A 14,551-nucleotide genomic window follows, 5' to 3' on the forward strand; every position below is an offset into this window, starting at 1 on the left:
AGCTGTGGCAGAGAGAGCCCAAGAGGCCGGGCCACCTAATTAGCATAACAAGTTAGAAAATCATTATGGCCTTAAAGTGCTTGGAGAGAAAAAAACATCAGAAGCACACAGGATGCAGGCCAGGGGTTTAGGATGGTTATTTAATTGAATAAAAATGTTTGGGGAGGCTTTGGGGAGAGTGGGGAAAGGGGAACCTAACATGAGGGGCTAGGCAAGGGGAGGGAACAAACACAAATTGAGGGCCTTACTTCCGTAGGTGGGCCTGAGACACAGGCTCACACATACACAAACACACTCACATACACAAACCTCCATTGTTAAATTGTTAAATTGATATGGTTTTGAACATTGTGGAATTGTACACATATAAATGTTATGCACAGATGCATAGTGCACACACTATCATCCATGGCCACAAAATGTGCAGCACCTGTATAATAATAGCAAGGCTATTGATACACAGCATACACACTGAACTTCAGTCCATCCCAGTCTAGGCCAGGACTATGATCTCTCTCTGCCTCTGCCATGCTCGACACCACAGAGTCAGGGGGTAGAAACAGGTGTTTTCTAGCCAACCAGTTTAGTGTGAGTCTCACCCAATCGCCTGCTTTCGCTAACCTGTCCTGACAAGTACCCAGATTAACGTAATCTTATATCAGTGCAGAGGAGCAGAAGGGAGCAGATGGACCCCTCACTTCACCTCCCTCACACACACACACACACACACGCACGCAAGTACACACACACACAAACACCGTCAGACCTAACTGCAGAGTGCTTAGCGTGCACAATACCTGGGCCCCAGCCAGTTCAATCAGTAGTCTCAGCAAATTGCCACAGCTTCACAGGGAATATTAGGCACCATCTTTATACAGTATTCTCTCTCACTAGGAGAATGCCCGTGCTAATTTCCCAAACAACCCTCTAACCCCTCTCCTCTACAGAAGACTCAAAAGGGATATTACCAAATAAAATCACTAAAGTGAATAGTACAAAAAGCCCCCCAAAAACACATGAGGCTCCAGGCTGAATGGTGAATTGAATAGGGGATTTCCAGCTAACACTTGTCATCTGCTGTGTGGAAAAGGGAGCTGTGTGGAGCTTGTCTTTTTACAGTTTCTCTGGTAAACCTCAACAACTTTCCTAAACTGAGCAGATGGCGATGCTAATTAAGGCTGCTCTGCCTATAAGTTTGTTTATAAAGAGAGAAGCGGCTTTCAGACATCTTGACACATTTTATTAACATATCATATCTAAAAGCTATGCCTTCTGATACCCAGCGGGCTCTTTAGCGAAACACACACACATGCAGACACACAGGCACACACGTGTGTGTGTACACATTGTACACACTAGGGAAACAATAAAAGACATCCATGCGAAACGAAACACTCTGTATGCACGCTCATGAATATCCAATCAAATCAAAGTTTATTGGTCGCCGATACAGTTTTTCAGATTTTATCGCAGGTACAGCGAAATGCTTATGTTTCTAGCTCCAACAATGCAGCAATATCTAGCAATACAATAACAATACACACATAATCCCTTTTATTATGAACAATAAATTAAGAAATATTTGAATGAGCAATGTCAGAGTCCAGAATGCAAATTAATATGTATGCACAGTACCATTCAAAAGTTTGGACACATAACATGTGTCATGTAGTAGCCAAAAACGTGTCAAACAAATCAATACATATTTTACATTTGAGAATCTTCAAAGTAGCCACCCTTTGCCTTGATGACAACTTTGCACACTCTTGGCATTCCCTCAACCAGCTTCATGAGGTCGTCACCTGGAATGCATTTCAATTAACAGGTATGTCTTGTTAAAAGTTTGTGGAATTTAATTTCTTCTTAATGTGTTTGAGCCAATCAGTTGTGTTGTGACAAAGTACGGATGGTATACAGAAGGTGGTCCTTTTTGGTATAAGACCAAGTCCATATTATGGCAAGAACAGCTCAAATAAGCAAAGAGAAATGACAGTCCATCAATACTTTAAGACATGAAGGTCAGTCAATCTGGAAAATGTCAAGAACTTTGAAAGTTTCTTCAAGTGCAGTGAGGACCGCCACAGGAAAGGAAGACCCGGAGTTACCTCTTCTGCAGAGGATAACTTCAGTAGAGTTACCAGCCTCAGAAATTGCAGCTCAAATAAATGCTTCACAGAGTTCACAAAGTAACAGATACATCTCAACATCAACTGTTCAGAGGAGACTGCATGAATTAGGCCTTCATGTTTGAATGCTGCAAAGAAAGCATTACTAAAGTACACCAATAACACGAAGAGACATGCTTGGGCCAAAAAACATGAGTAATGGACATTAGACCGGTGGAAATCTGTCTTTTGGTCTGATGAGTCCAAATTTGAGATTTTTGGTTCCAACCACCGTGTCTTTGTGAGACGCAGAGAAGGTGATGATCTTTGCATGTGTGGTTCCCACCGTGAAGCATGGAGAAGGAGGTGTGATGTGACTACCTGGCATAATGACTCCTTGCTGTTCCCAGTCCACCTGGCTGTGCTGCTGCTCCAGTTTCAACTGTTCTGCCTGCGGCTATGGAACCCTGACCTGTTCACCGGACGTGCTACCTGTCCCAGACCTGCTGTTTTCAACTCTCTAGAGACAGCAGGAGCGGTAGAGATACTCTCAATGGGTTAGATCGCAGAGTGAAGGAAAAGTGAAGTGAAGGAAAAGTGCTCAGTATATGAGGGAACTCCTTAAAGACTGTTGGAAAAGCATTGCAAGAATGTGCAAGTTTGTCATCAAGAAAAAGGGTCAGCTCCTTCATTTTGATGATGTTGAGGGAGAGGTTGTTTCCTGCCACCACTCTGCCAGGGCTCTCACCTCCCTGCAGGCTTTCTCATTGTTGTTGGTAATCAGGCCTACCGCTGTTGTGCTGTCAGCAAACTTCATGATTGACCTAGAGACGTGTGTGGCCACGCAGTCATTGGTGAACAGGGAGTACAGAAGGTGGCTGAGTATGCACCCCTGTGGGGCACACGTTTTGAGGATCAGTGTGGCAGAGGTGTTGTAGCCTACCTCCACCTGGGGTTGGCCCGTCAAGAATTCTATGAACCATTTGCATAGGGAGGGGTTCAGACCCAGGACCCTGAGCTTAGTGATGAGCTTGGAGGGAATTATGGTGTTGAAGGCTGAGCTGTAGTCGATTAACAACATTCTTGCCTAGGTATTCCTCTTGTCCAGGTGGGAGTGTATAGCGCATTGGCGTTTTGTTGTCCTTTGATCTAAGGGGCGGTATGAAAATTGTACTGGGTATAGGACGTCGGGTAAGCTGGAGGTGATATGATTCTTAACTAGCCTTTCAAAGCAATTCATGATGACAGAAGTGAGCGCTACGGGACAATAATCATTCAGTTCAGTTACCTTCGCTTTCTCAGGTACACAAACAATGGTGGACATCTTGAAGGAAGTGGGGAGAGCAAGCTGGGGTAAGGAAAGATTGAATATGTCTGTAAACACTCTGAGGATGCATCTTGGGATGCAGTCTGAGCTTGAAACTCTTACTCGCGTCAGCCATGGAGATCGAGAGCACACAGTCCTTGTGAGCGGCGGGGGTCCATGACGGTGGCTCGGTGTTGTTTTCCTCGAAGAAGGGGTTTAGCTTGTCCGGGAGTGAGGCGTTGATGTCTGTGAAGTGGCTGGCTTTCCGTTTATAATCCTACATGCGTCTCGTGACTGATCAATTGGATTTTGACTGGGATGAATACCACATATGAGGGTGTGTATATATGAGTGAATGTGTGCACACACCCTTTTTGCATGTGTGTATTCTTGCACCAGGTGTGTGTGTGTGAAACATGTATCCATGTCTCTCTCTCTGTCACTGTAGTCCCAGAGTAGATTCACCCCCTGTAGTTCTGACAGCTTTCACTAATGTCTGGCGGGACACACGTAAGATGATGTCACAAACAGATAGGGACACTCCGCTCCCAGAGGTGCCCAAGGTACTCTTGGGTGGTATATATATATATATATATATATATATACATATACATGCGTCTCGTGACTCGTGACTCGTGACGCATGTATATATATATATATATATAGAGAGAGAGAGAGAAATAAGATCTCACAGTTTCCATTTGAAATTCAACATATTATGGATGTTTTTTTACACATTCATTGGGTATGGTTACAGGCTTAATTCTGTGTGGTTACCGGGTTAAAACAGAAACAACTCAAAGGGTTAAGTTTAGGTATTCCTTCATAGTGGTTAATGTTAGGGAAATGGTTTGTGAAAGGCTTAAAAAGTAATAATAATACTAAAGGAAGCGCTATTACCATCGAGTATCATCAAGTATTCCTACGGCTTGCTAGAGCATTGTGAACTGTGGTGCTGCCGTGGTCTAGGCAGTGTGCTTTGGTGCTGTTTTTCTTTTTTTTTGGTAAGTGCTGAGAAAGGAATATATATTGACGTTCTGGGGACCTTTTCAGCAAGTATATCCACCTGCACACAAGTGCCCAAACATACGCACATACACGATTCTATGAAATTCAATGTTTCTTTTTACTATGGATGCATTGTTACTAAAGTGCAATGTTAATACCCAGTGTTTCAACAATTGTTTCTGTTAAACTAGTCTGATGGTTACAGCGCACCTGCAGGGTCCAACAATGAAAGGCTATGAAAACCCGGCCCCTGTTTGTATGGTGGTTAGGAAAGACTGATGGACACACATTGCCATAGCGATCCTGGCTAAGAGGCTTACATATGCCCCATGTCGATGGTTACCGGGAGGACACCCACATTGCCATGGTGATGATGGAAGGAGAGAGGTATGCCAACCAATAAGATGACAGGCACCAGGCAGGGGAGTTCCAGCCTGTAATATTATGACAAGAAAATGTCAGTATACCTGTCTTGGTCAACTCATGGAATAAAGCCTGGCCATTCTAAGATTAAGTAAATATATATCTGCCTGTTTTAGTACATTATGGAAGTTTTTCCTGGGTAAGGTATTTTTACTGGGTATACTACCCATATGAAAAAAGTATGCACGCATGACAGTAAGTCACATTGAATAAAAGCATCTGCTAAAAGGTATATACTATTATTAGATATTTTTCACCAATGTTTTATGGTATAATACAAATCAATAGCAGCTACATTATACAGTTTAGTCTAAACTCCAGCAACAGCTTTACTCTAAAAAACAAATTCAAAACAAATCCTGACTATCAAGAAATACTAAATACATAAAATCAGTGGTTTGGTCCTACACTTGGCGAGACTTGGGTGACTAGACTTGGGTGATTCGAGTCTTGGTCTTTCCTTTGACACCGCCTAGTATATAGGTCCTGAATGGCATGAAGCTTGGCCCCAGTGATGTACTGGGCCATACGCACTACCCTCTGTAGCGCCTTACTGTCAGATGCTGAGCAGTTGCCATAACAGGCGGTGATGCAACCGGTCAGGATGCTCTCAATGGTATGACAAGTATATTAATGCACAACTATAAGCTTTAAAAAACACAATGGCGAACATAAAATAATCCTACAGATTAAACACAGCATAAATGATGGATAGGACACATGCAAATAAGGAGCTTCAAAGTTGTATTATGTAAAAATGTTGAATACCACGGAGTAAAGCAGTTCTTCTATTACATTTTGGATTGTCACCTTGGTTCTGACTATCATAGAACAACTGTTGAAAAGTTGTTTGTGTGTGTGTGAATGTGTGTAAATGCTTCCATGCGTGTCTGTCAATGCTTCTGTCGGTCTCACATTTCATCAATAAACACCAAACACAGACTGTATTATTTCTCTCCAGACTGAAAATCTAAATCACCTTCACCAGACCAGGGGTGATCCTTTTAATCTCTCTCAGGTTTTATCCATCTCTCCCTTTCCATCTTTCTTCAAAAAGCAAGAGCCTGCACTACTCATAAACACACCTCTATCTATCTTCTTCCCTCACTCACACACACATGCACACACATAAAAACACACACACACCTCACCGTCGCCTATCAACCCCCAGGTAGGAGGGCACGGGAGATTCTGATCGCCAAAATTGCTGATCCCCCACAAAGCACAGTGGCGACACAAAGGTCAACCATACCAGCCCATAGAGGCATACCAACCAGCTTTACTGCTAATACAACAAACCCTGCTAGTCTAGCACACACACAGGTATGCTTACACTCATACACACACACACACACACACACACACATACACACACACACTACTTTAAACTCGAGGTCTAACCTGTCTCTCCTTTGTGGAAGCCCAGGCTCTGGATTTCTTATCCAATCAGAATGAGACCTGGCTGTTATCACTGACCCTCAGGCAATGGCACTTTGAGAGGCCAAACCGTGTGTGTGTGTGCGTGTGTCTTTGTACGCGGGTGTGCGTGTACGTGAGTTACACTTTTAAGGCACATGCTGTCTAGCCAAACCATCGGCTTAAAGCCAAGCACCACACCTTTGACCATCTCCATTTTGCTTAACTCGAAGGTTCAGGCCTGATAACAAGATTTGCTTTCTTCCATAGAAAATGAAACATGATGGGAGTGAGAAAGGAGCTGTTCAGAAAACATTCAAGAGTGTGTCATGTCTCCAAATCTGTCTCTGCATGTGTGCAGTCACGGAACTTAAACGTACAAACACACAAACACACAGCAGCTCCAAACACACTCCAAACATGGGAAAAAAGCTCAAACTGAAAATGTCCTCCAATGTCCTCTGTAGAGCTCTGGTTTAGTAGAAAAAGATCAATGCTAAAAATACACATAAATACATTATTGCAAGATATATGACACCAATAAAATGGAATCATATAAATAGAATGATTATTCTAATTCTATGGTTGGTGATGTTTGGTATGACACCAAAAGCTAGGAGTTATGACAGGGTAGGAACGAAAGTTCTGGTAAATTTTTCTCATTAGAGCCCTGCACAGGCATGAATTTAAACAGGAGACCTACAGTACCCATGCCCGCGACATTCAGACCCTACCATACCCAGGCCCGATTACTTCTGCCCGAAACCCGAAATAACTTCCTCCATTAGAAGATCCATTAGCTGCTCCTCTCTGTCTCGCTGCTCGAATTAATGAGGAGGTTGAAGCACTTTGACACCATGTTAAGATCTTAGTCAGATGTGACTGTACTGCGCAGCAGAGCATGAGCAAATGGCTCATCTTCAAAACGTTAGTGATACCTGATCCCTGCCCGTACACTAGTTATTGATGAGTCCTAACCAGATGTATAATGTCAGGACCCATCGGGCTTGGGTAACAGAGCTTTCTATCTGATTCAGAACATGCCGTTGCACAAAAATATGCTGATATACACCACCACACCACCACTGGTATCAACCATTGGTGGTCAGTTAGCAATTAGCATTAGCGATTAGCTTTAGGTACATGCCAGCTACATTAGACTAAGTTACTCACATTTTGCAAAGAGCAAGATAAAAAAAACGAATATTACAATAGAGAAAACATGTAGATTCATACTTAGAAGCACCGTGGAACTCAGCATTGTTTGTTTTGGAAGAATATGTTTTGTGCATACTGAGAGAAACAGGCACAGCATGGAGAAACTCTCTTTGTGACAGGGGGCAGGGCTTCAGCCTGTCTTGTTTGAGCAGTGTAGTGTTGCATCGAAATATTGTTACGCATTGAGTTTTTCATTGGATTTTTTTTGGGTCGTACAGTGCTTCCAAAATAAAACTCCAAGTCGCACAGCAAAATATTGGTCGCAAATGCGACCAAATTGGTTGCACTTTAGAGCCCGTCCCCCTCCCCCACACAGCCCTCAAACCAGCCCAGCCCCAACGGACCAAACACAAAACCCCCACGTTACACAATCGCCTCTTAGAAAACACAACCCCCTCGGAGTGTGAAACGCTCACCAGCTCTGATCCGCCATCCCAGCAAAATATATCAATACAAAATAAGAGAGTGATCGAGAGCTCTCTCTCTCTTTCCGAGGAATGGACAGACTGCTGTTTGACAAATATTATGAGAGAGCCATGGGTTGCATCCTAAATGCACCCTACTCCCTACATAGTGCACTACTTTTGACCAGAGCCCTATGGCCTCCCTTCAGCCTCCGTATGGGCCCTTGTTCAAAAGTAGTACACTATAGGGAATAGGGTGTCATTTGGGCTGCACACATGGACTATGGAGAGGCTGGAGCTGATGGTGTTTTCCTTGCTGACATCAACATAAATTTCCCTGGCGTGGCTCCTCTAGCTCAGCGTGAGCTCGTCGCTGGGAAACTGGAGAGGAAATTCTCTCAGCCGCCAGGGAGAGCAATCAAAGAGCTGGAGCTCACACAGATCTCTGACACACTGAACTCCTGGCTGCCCTTCCTCTTAGAACACACACACCCACACACCCACACACAGATGTACGGAGAGGCACACACACATAGACGTGCACTTAAGCACACAAGTAGGCAGATAGGCGGACATACAGTGCCTTCAGAAAGTATTCACACCCCTTGACTTTTTCCACATTTTGATATGTTACATCCTGAATTTAAATAGATTAAATTGCGATTTTTAGTCACTGGCCTAAACACAATAACCCTTAATGTCCAAGTGGAATTAATTTGACAAATTAATAAAAAATGTCAATAAGTATCAACCCCTTTGTTACGGCAAGCCTAAATAAGTTAAGGAGTAAAAATGTGCTTAACAAGTCACATACAGTGGTTCTTCTTTTAGAAGTTGCATCATACCGCAGAAAAGCTTGCGGGGTGCTGCGGAATGGTATTGCATGTTGGAGTGCCTGATGTCATGGTATTTTACTGCCATTAATGCTAGTTCGACCACCAGAGGGCATCTTTATTGAAAATACATGGAGCTGTCGACCAAGAGTCCTGTTTACTGTAGTTGTTTTAGTGTAATTTACTTATTGGCATAAAGACCTACTCCAACATAGAGTATATCAATATATAAATACAGTTAAGCATTTTAGTTCTAAAACGAAATAACAAAGGGAGCCTTGAATAATTAAACAATGAATAAACCGCAACATGTAGGCTAAAGCAATTGAATTGAAGAATGCATTTGACTGTTTTTAATAACGGCTGCACTAGAGACTTTAAAACCTTTTTTTTGTTAGAACAGACTATATTGGATTGATTGTAATTTTTTTGTAAATTATTCTTGTATTTGTTGTGCTGTTTATGCTGTTAGAAGTGGAGCTTAATTAAATAGATTAATATTATGGTGTTTCTATTCCAAGAAAAACAAAAATGCATTTTACTGTAGCCTATGCAGGCCTCTGGGTTTCCGTAGGGAAAATATGGCTCTGTACAATGTGACCGGTCAGGAGTAGGGCAAGGCTACTAAGTGACTGTGAGTGAAGAGCAAAATAATAATAAATAACAGTTCCACACCCTAATGGTAGGCAAAGCAATTAAGACCAGGCCCCATGCTTGTCTCAAAGAAGCGTGAAACGGTGATGAAATAGTTGACCACACGCGCGTAGGCTATTGCTTCAAATCCTATTATAACAATTGGATGACTCTGGGTGTTTCAGTAAGCAACAATGTGTTGCTTTCAATTGCATTAGCCTACTTTATTCCAATATTTCTGTCATTCAGTGATATTTATTCCAATAGTAATTCATTACGGATCCATCCAGATGTGGTTACCTTTAAGTTGGTTTCGGTTTTGCTTGGGTGTTTTTGACGGGGATGGAGGATGGGCGAAAGTATCTGACCCTGATTCCGAAGGTTGCAAGCTTGAATACAGTGATAGAAAGTTAGCCTAACTCAAACCTTAAAGTTGCCATATGGAGAAATCACTCTGCCATTTCATGGGTGCTAAAACTCTAATAGTTCACCTAATTTCAATTTATGTGACAAAATAAGCTAGTATAGTGTAGAGAATCATTGTACCATCTAAACCACTGTGAAATATATTTTGCTTAACCAAAAATATGGTTACTTCTGCTGTTTGAAGCTGGTGTAAAAAACAAAAGTAAAAGAGTCAAAAACACAACTTAAGAATGGGAAGCAGAGAAATAGCACACATAGAACAGATCTACCGCTCCATAGACTTGCTTGCAAATACAATGACAGAGCTCTTAGTCACATTTCTATGTGTTTTTGGTCGGGTTTCCCAAAAAGTTCCATATTGCCACTTTAACTCTTACCTTAAGGTTAAACTCTTGCGACGAGCAATCCCGGATCCGGGATCGTAAACATAGCCTCAAATGCATTAGCATAATGCAGCGGACATAAATACCCATAGAAACTTTTCCTATTCATGAAAATCGCAAATGAAATTAAATAAATATGTTCAAACACAAGCTTAGCCTTTTGTTAACCTCTTGGATCTCTAGGGGCGCTATTTCATTTTTGGATAAAAAACGTTCCCGTTTTAAGCTCAATATTTTGTCACGAAAAGATGCTCGACTATGCATATTATTGTCTGTAAGTGCCCCAGAACTCATTCTACAGGCGAAACCAAGATGATACGTCAACCAGGAAATGAGCAGAATCTCTGAAGCTCTGTTTTCCATTGTCTCCTTATATGGCTGTGATTGCGCAAGGAATGAGCCTACACTTTCTGTCATTTCCCCAAGGCGTTTGCAGCATTGTGACGTATTTGTAGGCATATCATTGGAAGATTGACCATAAGAGACTACATTTTCCAAGTGTCCGCCTGGTGTCCCTGCGTCGAAATTGGAGCGTAAAGCCAGGTGCAATTTTTTTTCCATTTGAGAGCAAGGAGAAACCAGGCTTCCACGAAGGATATATCATCGAAGAGATATGTGGAAAAACACCTTGAGGATTGATTCTAAACCACGTTTGCCATGTTTCAGTCGATATTATGGAGTTAATTTGGAAAAAAGTTTGCGTTTTGAGGGCTGAATTTTCGTTTTTTTTTTTTTTTTTTTTTTTTTTTGGTAGCCAAATGTGATGTACAAAACGGAGCTATTTCTAATACACAAAGAATCTTTTTGGAAAAACTGAGCATCTGCTATCTAACTGAGAGTCTCCTCATTGAAAACATCAGAAGTTCTTCAAAGGTAAGTTATTTTATTTGAAGGCTTTACTTGTTTTTGTGATAGTTGCCTGCTAAATGCTAACGCTAATGCTAACGCTAAATGCTACGCTAGCTAGCTACTGTTACACAAATGATTGTTTTCCTATGGTTGAAAAGCATATTTTGAAAATCTGAGATGACAGTGTTGTTAACAAAAGGCTAAGCTTGAGAGATAGCATATTTATTTCATTTCATTTGCGATTTTCATGAATAGTTAACGTTGCGTTATGGTAATGAGCTTAGGTCTATAAATAGAATCCCGGATCCGGGTTTGGTCGTCGCAACAGGTTAACAACACTGTCATCTCAGATTTTCAAAATATGCGTTACAGCCAACGCTAGACAAGCATTTGTGTAAGTTTATCATGGCATAATGCTATGCTAGGCTCTGCTGGCAGCAGGCAACATTTTCACGAAAATAAGAAAAGCAACCAAATTAAATCATTTACCTTTGAAGAACTTCAGATGCTTTCACTCAGGAGACTCCCAGTTAGATAGCAAATGTTCCTTTTTTCCAAAAAGATTATTTTTGTAGGCGAAATAGCTCCCGTTTCTTCATCATGCTTGGCTGAGAAATCGACCGGAAAATGCTACAACTATAACGCCAAACTTTTTTCAAAATTTGCTCCATAACATCGACAGAAACACGGCAAACGTTGTTTAGGATCCATCGTCAAGGTGTTTTTAACATATATATTTGATAAAATATCCGTCGAGGCAATTGGTTTCTCATAAGAAGCGATTGGAAAAATGGGTACCTCAGTATTTTACACAAGATTTTCTGCGGGAGACACCATGTGACCACATGCTATATATGGTCCCTTACGGCTATTCTTCAATGGAAATGCCTAAAAAGACGTCACAATACTGTAGACACCTTGGGGAATACGTGGAAAACGTAAGCTCATTCGTAGCTCATTCACTGCGCTATATATGGAGTCATTGGCATGAGGCGGTTTCAAAAAATGCGGTACTTCCTGGTTGGATTTTTATCTGGGTTTCGCCTGTAACATCAGTTCTGTGGCACTCACAGACAATATCTTTGCAGTTCTGGAAACGTCAGAGTGTTTTCTTTCCAAAGCTGTCAATTATATGCATAGTCGAGCATCTTTTCATGACAAAATATCTTGTTTAAAACGGGAACGTTTTTCATCCAAAAAATGTAATAGTGCCCCCTAATGCATTCAGATTTAAGGACTAAACTCAACCCGAAACTGAAACATTTAGAGTTAATGCCTAAACTTAACCTTAAACACTTTGAAATTTAACATTTGCTAAGCTTCGAAATTTGAAGTTTAGGAAGCAATGTCTAATTCTGACGTGAGACTGTGAGAGCTAGTCAGTGCACATGGCCAGTCCAATTCAAGTGTTCAGCAGTCTGATGGTTTGTAGATAGAAACTGTCTCTACGCCTGTTGGTATCAGACCTCATGCTCCGATACTGTCTGCCCAACGGTAAGGGAGTGAACAGGTCGTGGCTGGGTTATGTGGGGTCAGTGCCTAGCCAGAGAGTGTGTGGGCCAGGACAGTGCTCTTAATAAGGGCCCAGGACCCACAACCAAGGGCCATTCATAGTAGCTAGGTGAATGTTCCTGCAGCTGGTGTTAACTGAGTAGGACTGTCTCTTATCTGTGACCTGTGTTATCGTGACCAATTCATTCCCAACCCTGGCATGGGTTTTTCAATGAGATTGAGAGAGCTAAAGTGTGTGTGTGTGTGTGTGTGTGTGTGTGTGTGTGTGTGTGTGTGTGTGTGTGTGTGTGTGTGTGTGTGTGTGTGTGTGTGTGTGTGTGTCAGCGATGCATGCGTGGTTGCTTGGAGCATGTAGTGGGGGGAAGGGCGGTGAGGGGGCCGAGATTGTCAAACCTTTTCGCCTTGTTAGAAACCCCTCTCCTTGTTTTCATCCCAAATGGATTCCTATTCCTCGGCCCACCGACCACAGGCAAAACATTGACTAGGGTCTGGATTCAATGATGGACTCTTTTGGCATAGAGGAACTACGTCACTGCCTACATCACTACTTTATCTGCTTGAATAAAATATAAAATAGTAGCTAGCAAGATGGAGATCACAGAGCTTATTTTTTATTGGTGCATTTCGCAAGTAGCTGTTTTGCGTCAACTACACTATATATACAAAGGTATATGGACGCCCCTTCAAATTTGTGGATTTGGCAACTTCAGCCACACCCGTTGCTGACAGGTGTATAAAATCGAGCACACAGCCATGCAATCTCCATAAACAAACATTGGTAGTAGAATTGCCTTACTGAAGAGCTCAGTGACTTTGTGGCAATGATAGGATGTCACCTTTCCAACGAGTCAGTTCGTCAAATTCCTGCCCTGCTAAAGCTGCCCCGGTCAACTGTAACGGCTGTTATTGTTAAGTGGAATGGTCTAGGAGCAGCCATGAAGAGGTAGGCCACACAAGCTCACAGAGTGAGAACGCTGAGTGCTGAAGCATGTAGTGCATAAACATCTTCTGTCCTCGGTTGTAACACGCACTACCTAGTTTCAAACTGCCTATGGAAGCAACATCAGCCCAATAATTGTTCGTCAGGAGCTTAACTTCAGGATTGGTGGGTTCCCTGCGGGACGGTTGAGCTAATGTAGGCTAATGGGATTAGCATGAGGTTGTAAGTAAGAAGAACATTTCCCAGGACATAGACATATCCGATATTGGCTGGAAGCTTACATTCTTGCTAATCTAACTGCACTGTCCAATTTACAGTATCTATTACAGTGAAATAATGCCGTGCTATTGTTTGAGGAGAGTGCACAGTTTTGAACATGAAAAGTTATTAATAAACAAATTAGGCACATTTGGGCAGTCTTGATACAACATTTTGAACAGAAATGCAATGGTTCATTGGATCAGACTAAACTTTGCATGTACACTGCTGCCATCTAGTGGCCAATATCTAAATTGCACCTGGGCTGTAATAATACATTATGGCCTTTCTCTTGCATTTCAAAGATGATGGTACAAAATACATTTTAATTTGTTTTTGTTTTTGTCTTTCTATTATCGTAGCAGATCTGATGTGTTATATTCTCCCACATTCCTTTCACATTTCCGCAAACTTCAAAGTGGTTCCTTTCAAATGGTACCAAGAAAATGCATATCCCTGCTTCAGGGCCTGAGCTACAGACAGTTAGATTTGGGTATGTCATTTTAGGAAAACAATTTTAAAAAGGGGCCAATCCTTAATGAAATGGGTTTCCATGGCCGAGCAGCCGCACACAAGCCTAAGATCACCATGCACAAAGCCAAAAGTTGGCTGGAGTGGTGTAAAGCTCGCTGCCATTGGAGCTGTGGAAACACGTTCTCTGGAATCACGCTTCACCATCTGGCAGTCCAACGGACAAATCTGGGTTTGGTGTATGACAGGAGAACGCTACCTGCCTCAATGCATAGTGCCAACTGTAAAGTTTGGTGGAGGAAGTAAGGTGCCGTTTTTTATGGTTTGGGCTAGGCCCCTAATTTCCCATCACCGGAACTCTTAACC

The sequence above is a fragment of the Oncorhynchus clarkii genome, chromosome 3 (assembly GCF_045791955.1).
Source record: "Oncorhynchus clarkii lewisi isolate Uvic-CL-2024 chromosome 3, UVic_Ocla_1.0, whole genome shotgun sequence".
Lineage (NCBI taxonomy): Eukaryota > Metazoa > Chordata > Actinopteri > Salmoniformes > Salmonidae > Oncorhynchus > Oncorhynchus clarkii.